This window comes from Puma concolor, chromosome B3 (assembly GCF_028749965.1).
Source record: "Puma concolor isolate L17-30 chromosome B3, mPumCon1.1.hap2, whole genome shotgun sequence".
In the NCBI taxonomy this organism is placed as follows: domain Eukaryota; kingdom Metazoa; phylum Chordata; class Mammalia; order Carnivora; family Felidae; genus Puma; species Puma concolor.
Window position 1 is genome coordinate 24,032,729 of NC_141672.1, and position 7,627 is coordinate 24,040,355.

The 7,627-nt window shown below is 36.4% G+C and overlaps 1 pseudogene; it reads left to right on the forward strand.

The window, feature by feature from the left end:
- The first annotated feature begins 1,730 nt into the window (after window positions 1–1,730).
- Window positions 1,731–7,353, forward strand: LOC112855842 (ribosome biogenesis protein NSA2 homolog pseudogene; annotated as a pseudogene).
- The last annotated feature ends 274 nt before the right edge of the window (window positions 7,354–7,627 follow it).

Sequence of the window (7,627 nt, forward strand, 5' to 3'; positions counted from 1 at the left end):
TCAGGGACAACACTGCACATGGTAGGCATTAAACAAATTCTTGTTGAGTGTTTTTTAATTGACAGACCACAATTGGAGAATATCTCTCTTATGTGGACCCTCCATAGTATAAAATCTATCTCCATATCATTGTCCTCATGACAAGGGATAGGTTGAGTATCAGGTTTAGAATTCTGTCAGTTGTCACGCCCTTTGCCATTTAGACAGTCCCCACTCATCTACTCATTTGGGTTTTAGAGGCAAATAATGACTGCCACTCAGGTTTAATGATAGTTTCACTTTGAAGTATTCAGAAGAAAAAGTCACCTCAGCACAAAATAATGTTCTCCCTAGATTACTGTGATCATCTGATACCAGAAGATGAAAAGGAACACTCTTTGGTAGCATAAGGTATTTAGTACCCATTAATACACAACTCATCCTTTCTGAACAAAGGCTATCACAGAAATCTGGCCAAATTAGAAGGTGAGGAAGCTCCTCTTGTGGGCAACCAGAGGTGATATTTTACTGCATATACCTCTGTTCAGAGGAAGCTTCAAAGATTCCACATACCCTGGGCCAGATGAAGACTTTAAATCTCACCAAAGAGCATTGCACATCTGGACTGTGTCTTGTAGACTAAGTATGAAACCTGGAAGACTGAATACGCATATTGGTTTTCCAGAGCTGAGATTTAAAAAACCCCATAGTGTCTCTCTCTTTATTTTTCTGGCTATTGTCAGTTTAAATATCTTAGTTTAGGGGCGCCTGGGTGGCTCAGTCGGTTGGGCGTCCGACTTCGGCTCAGGTCATGATCTCGCGGTCCGTGAGTTCGAGCCCTGCATCGGGCTCTGTGCTGACAGTTCAGAGCCTGCAGCCTGTTTCAGATTCTGTGTCTCCCTCTCTCTATGACCTTCCCCCATTCATGCTCTGTCTCTCTCTCTTTCAAAAATGAATAAACGTTAAAAAAAATTTTTAAATGTCTTGGTTTAAAGTGTAAGTGAAAAAGCTAACAGAACTTCATTTGAAGAGAAAGGGTGCCAAGAGACATGATAACTTAAAATCAACTTTGGTTAATACTTCGGTTTTCCAATTAATACTTGTTTTCTTCTATAAGAGAATGATTTAAACTGAAATGATAAAAACTCTTTATTAACCAGAGATTCAGTCATAACTTCATGGTAGCTTAAAATTAGGACAAAAATAATATTTTTAGGCAGTTTAGAAATTAAATACATATATAAAAACACATAAAATGAATTCCTTGGTTACTTAAACACTTCAGCTTATCAGTAAGAATGACTAATTTATTAAACTTCAAGGGAAATTAATCAGAAGTTCAAGTTCACCTGATCAACATGGGTGTTGGTCATTTTTACAACAGTTTAGACACCTGAAGGGGGGTGGGGTGGGGAAAGAATCTTTAAAGTCTGGTTATCTGTTTTGTTTGCTTGTTTTGTTTTTTGCTTTTTGTTTTTCTTTCATTTGTTTTTTGCTTCATGGTTCCCTCAAACCAAACATTTTTTTAAATCTTTTATGACGTTGAGATTAAAAAAAAAATCCAATGACTTAAGCAATAATACTACATCTCTGAAGTGGCAGAGATTCAAGTCTGAGTTCAAGTCTCTGTGACACCAATAATTTTACTATATCCACTATGCTTTGGTGACTATGACTTACTCATTTGTAAAACAAGGGGTTATATCTATTTCACAAAGTTTAAGAGGATAACATATTGAACATGGAGAGCAATGTCTGACATCTGGTAGGTATCCACAAAACAGAATGCAGTGACAGTAGTACTAATGGTGATTATGGCTATTATAAGAAAAAATGCCCCCTGAATGCTTTGAGAATAATGTCGTAAGTTCATTAAAAGAAAAAGAATTGTGACTGTGGAGCACAAACTAATCTCCCAAATCCGCATGCCCTTATTTCTTGCAAGAATAGATAGTTTCACCAATAGAGTTGGTCACACACCATAGTTCACAGTTAAATGTTGACTGAGTGGAGGATATTTTGCAGTAGTCCAAAAAGAGGGAAAAAAATAGGGCCACTTCAAAATTCTATTGCCATGACTAGAAAGTACTAAATTAACTGCCTAATAAATCCATCTGGAAGATTATTTTCATGGGCTAGAATATGAAGCTCAACCCAGAATCAGAGAAACCTACTCTAAACCAAAACAAACACAAGGACACATTTCATATAAGCACACTTATATTTTAGCTCATAACGAACGAAGATGTTCTAGCTATGTCTATGTTCTGAGTTCTCTTACATACATAGTTCTGTCATGATTGGATACTGCCAAAAAGGAAGCCTGCTTGAGATAAGAAGCTACACTAAAGGAGTAGAAAACATCCAGCAAGTGTAACATCCAGTATGGGTGAGTTCTGTCCTACTCTCTCAGCTTCATGATTATCTGAAGGAAAAATCCTGAAAGGAACTGGAGAGAAAGTTATCAATAACCTCAGGGTAAAAAGCTTTTCCTATTTGTATGCACTTTCTCTCAAAGGGTATACTTCTCTGGTCTTTGTTTCATTTTGTAAACATACACATGTATATATACATGCACACCAAGAATCATAAAGTAGCTGTAGTAGCAAACATGTCTGGTTTTCAAGACACAAGGAATAGAGTATTAATGCTACATATTCTCATTTTATTTAGAGTTTATTTATTTACTTTCAGAGAGAGAGAGGGAGAGAATCCTAAGCAGGCTCTGTGCAGTCAACATGGAGCCTGACATGGGGCTTCATCTCACAAACTGTGAGATCATGACCTGAGCTGAAATCAAGGGTCTGACACTTAACCGACTGAGCCACCTAGATGCCCCTACATATTTCCAATTTTAGATCACTTTTGGCAACTCTAATTTATGAGGTAGTGATTTAAAAGTAACACTAGACTATTTAATACCACAAATTACAAATTATTATTTAATCCTAACACCTCTCTAACATATTCATCTTCAAATAAGCAACAGTATCCCATTCATTATCTATACCTCACCTAGGAAGATAAAGGACCAAATGAGTAGAAAATTTTCCATCTGAGGAACCTGAAAAAAGAATGTCTCTTAGTTGCTTTAGATCAAACCGCAGCAATGGAATAGAATCTAGTTTCCCATGTCTTTCCCCTCCCTTATTCACACAGCCATATTTGGTAAGTAAAGAAAAAAACAGATATGGAAAATTCCTCTGAGAATATTAAATTAATTCTCTGTGAAATTTCATTATTTTATCCATAAATGGTATGGTGTAGGTTATAAATGTAGTCAGATAGCAATTGTGTTAGAACAAGCTGCAGAGTAAATTTTTTTAAAACACTGAATTTCATTACCAAAACAGAACCCGAGACACCATAAATGAACGTAGGCTTTAATCTTTGATTGAATATAAGACTCACACTCAACTGTGTGACTATTTGCACATCATCAGAAAGACATAAAATTTCCCATTAACTGTTGCATCAAGCCTGAGTCCAAGCAAAGAGTCTTGCTCACTAAAACTAAAAACAAAACAAGGTCTTACCCAATTTGATTTCTTTTTGCAGGGCTGACCTAATAGGTGTCTTGGGTAAAACCTTACTGCTTTTTTTTTTTTTTTTTTTTATGATCTAAAGGAGTAGGAATCCTTAATAGATAAGCCTAAGGCATTCTGAAATATACTTGCTAAATAATAAACTTATCAATTACTTCCAAATGAATAAATTATTAATTCTCATTCAACTCTACCAACCTAACAGAGAATGCAGGTGCCAAGAAAGAGAAATGAATCTCAGTAGAGTATACAGCATGCAATAGGAGGGTCAAGGCTGACGTTAGATAGGAACCTTAGAGACAATGCCTTAAAACATAGGAAGGGAAATTTTCAATTAAACATTAGGAGAATCTATTGCAATTTTAAACATTTTCAGCTACACAGGAGAGAAAATACCAAAGGACAGGAAGAAATGCCCACCTGAAACATCTGAGATCCATTGATATTGATTCATATCTCTAGTAAAATAATTAATTCTACACTAGAACCAGCATTGGTGATGGAAGGGTGTGAATGTGTCCAGCCTTGTTCAAACCTGATGTTTTAAACATATATGCTTCAATATTTATTAATTTCAATAACTCAAGGTGAGTATTCCATTTTTATAAGGGTGAAGGTTGTTTTTCCATGATTTCCCCAAATAAGGCAAAAACATCCATTTGTTACAGATTCTCTATGTGTCAGGAACTTGAATAGGGCACAGGAGAGATGGCTTGTCTCTGATCCATATTGATGAAGCCTCATCTGGAAGATACTACCAAGGAAGACTAGGGACTGGAATCATCTGGAGGCTATTCACTTGCATGCCTGGCAATTGATAATAGCTTTCATCTGGGACTTGATTTAGGACTGTCAACCAGATCACCTACAGGTGGCTTCTTCATGGAGCCTTGGATTCCTCAAAATTTGGTGGCTGAGGTCCAAAAGTGAGTGTCCCAGAGAAAGAGCCAGATGGAAGCTCTATCACCTTTTGTGTCCTAGCCTCAAAAGTCACACAATATCTCTTCCTTTGCATTCTGTTTATTGGGCAGTCACAAATGTTGACCTACATTCAAGGAGTGAACATTAGACTCTACCTTCTGATGGGAGAAATGGCAAGGTTCTGCAATTGTAGAACTGGAAACATGGCTTTTGAAACACCATCTGCCAAAGCAATTGTTTTTTTTTTTTTTCCTTCTCTTCTTTCCTGTGTGTATGTGTGTGTGTTTGTATGTCCTGCCTGTGCTTTCTTATAGTTTCTAGAAAAAATAACAAGTCACACACAGCACATTTCTAGCAAATTCTAGTGACATTTTGGTCATCTGTTATGAATTAGTTCATCTCAGATTAATAACTTTTGTACCCAGGGTTATTCTGGTAGGTTTATCAGATGTTTGTTCTGACACAGACATTTTGGAGCTTATACATGAGGATAAGAGAAAGGAACAGAACTTGAAAGTGTTAATTGTTGGAAAGAAGTCCAGAATGGGTAAGAAGATGTTTAAAAGAGGAATGAAAACAGATGTTGGGATTTGAGTCTATTGAGAAAAAGGATTTAGGATGTGAAGAAAAGATCTCTTTGCTGAAAAGGATTAAATGTTTCTTGGTGTGTGTAAAGCTTCTGATAATTTTTAGAAATTAGTTGTTTGACTTCAGGACATGTTATTTTTCTGCATATTTCTAAGTAAACATTTTAATGAAAAACACTGTCATTTATTTATCAACAGATATTGTAGCCCCATTTTAATGTTCTGGGAATCCATGGGTGATGCTTCTTTTTTGCATCATGCTTCTCTGTGTGTTTGAATACCCATCTCTGTCCTGGTTCTACTACTCTGATTAAATGAGGATACTTATAGATGACGGGCCATCACTCAACTCCCTGGACTGAAATAGCCAGAACAATAAGCACCTTGATCTAATGCAAATGGGGTTAACAAAAACATGGAGAAGAAAGAATGATCTCTTTCTCTGAAAACCACATCCCATGAATATATCTTTTGACTTTATAAATCTGCACTGAAAAATCGATTCTATAGAGACAATTTCAAAAGTATGTGATGCACTATTTCAGTATTGTTTATAACAGTAAAAATTGGAAAGAAATGAAAATGGTCATCAATGGGAATGTCTATGTGGTATATTCATATCTACAACACTATTGCAACCTTAAAATAACATGTACCTACTCTCATGGAAGTGTGTTTAATTGATTCACTAAAAATGTTCCAAAATATTATGAAGAGTAAAAAAACCCATTTAAAAAAAAGATGTAAAATTTCATTCTGGATGGCAGACTTAGCACTACTTTAGCTACTCCATGTCATAAAATATCTCTACAAATGATTATGTATTGTCTTTTTAAAATTCACATCTGGTATGTCAATCAAGAATGAAAACTCTTAATGGACCATAACACATGAAAAATTCTTGAAAAATGGGAAATGAGAAGAATGAAGTGAGAAAAAATTTAAGTTCCCAAGACATAGAACATATTTTGCTTCTAGAAAAGTTAGGAGCAGTCCCAAAGGAGCTTCATAACCAAGTGTAGTGGACTCTGGGTTCAAGAGAGGTACTAAGAGTAACCAAACGGTTATTGGAAGAGGGAACCAAGCAGGACAGATTCTGCATAACCCACCTTCTTAGTCCAGAGAACAGCCACAGAGGTTTCAGACTCAGGTGAGATGGAGGTAGGAGGGTTTTAGGCTGTAAGAATTTGGGGTCAAGGAAATGGGATAATGTTGAAGGCTGCCATATTGCACCCAAGCCTCTCTACTCTGAAAGAAACCTGCTCAATCCAGGCCACAGCAATTCATCTCACCTCTCCCCATAAGTGGACAGTCAATCCAGCAAGGTATTTTGGCTATAGACATGAAAGCACACCAATAGTTACCAATTACATCATGCTTTTTCTGGAACTGGTCATTTTACAACTGTCCCCTTCCTGTGGTGGCTGGTGTGGAGTCAGCTCATACATCTCTGAGACCCCAAAATTGAGAGCTTCTTTGCACCTGATCGCTTGGCAGTTATCACCATGCCACAAAAGGAACATATTGAATTTGGATTAGCATGAGAAAAGGAGAAAGAAGGAAGGTCAAGAGGCTCATAAATGTTCAAAGGCAAAAATAATGATTGGTTTGAATGCTAAGCTCTACCATAAACAGAGCCATGCTGACAAAATACAAATGAAAACTACCAAGATGCAAGAAAAGAGAAGCACCAAACAAACTAATGATTAAAAAAAGACTCCACAAGGAGCAGTACCTGCAAATCCACTGGATAGAGGGGAACAGTCCTGAGCTAAAATACTTTCTAATATGATTAAACAAAAACAAAAAATGAGAGCAGGAAAGTTCTGCCCAAATTCCTGTCTGGAAAGAAACAGAAGTATTAAGTTATTTGAACAGAAAGGAGAAAGGAGAAGATGTGGAAGAGGATATTTACTAAAGTCTGCTTTGTTGGAAATGGCTTTACTCAAAAACCACCTAAATATGAAAGACTCATTAAGCCAATGGATTTATGTTTCAAAAGTGCACGTAACTCATCCTGAACTGAACAGCACCTTTTGCCTATCAATACTTGGTATAAATAAGAATGTCCTATCCCCACTATATGCAACTTTGGGTATCATTACCAAAGGAGTGTCATTGAGGTGAACATGAGCAGGTTGGACCTTGGGACACAAGAAGGCAAAGTATTGGGGGAAATTATACCCACAGGTTACCAGCAATCTTGAAAATAATGGATGCATAAATGTGGCCCTATATTTTGGCATCAATTTCACGTAAGTAACTCCTGACAATTATTGAAGACTACACGCCAATCTGGAAAACCAGCATTACTGAGATGTTTCTTAATACTACCCAAGAGCCTCATATGTCTGCAATTACCAAGAGAACTATTTATTCTACTGTAGAAAAAAACCACACACACAAAAAACAAAAAACATTAAAGTGACTTACTTAAAAAAAGTCATCGACCACTTGAGGAAAGCTAGTAGTTTGTTGTTCCTCAATAAAAGAGTAACTTAATCATGAGGACAGAGACTTAGAAGAATAATCATAACAAGAAGTTTAGGGTAAGTATAATTTATATCCTCAGAAATGTAAGAAGATATTTGACCC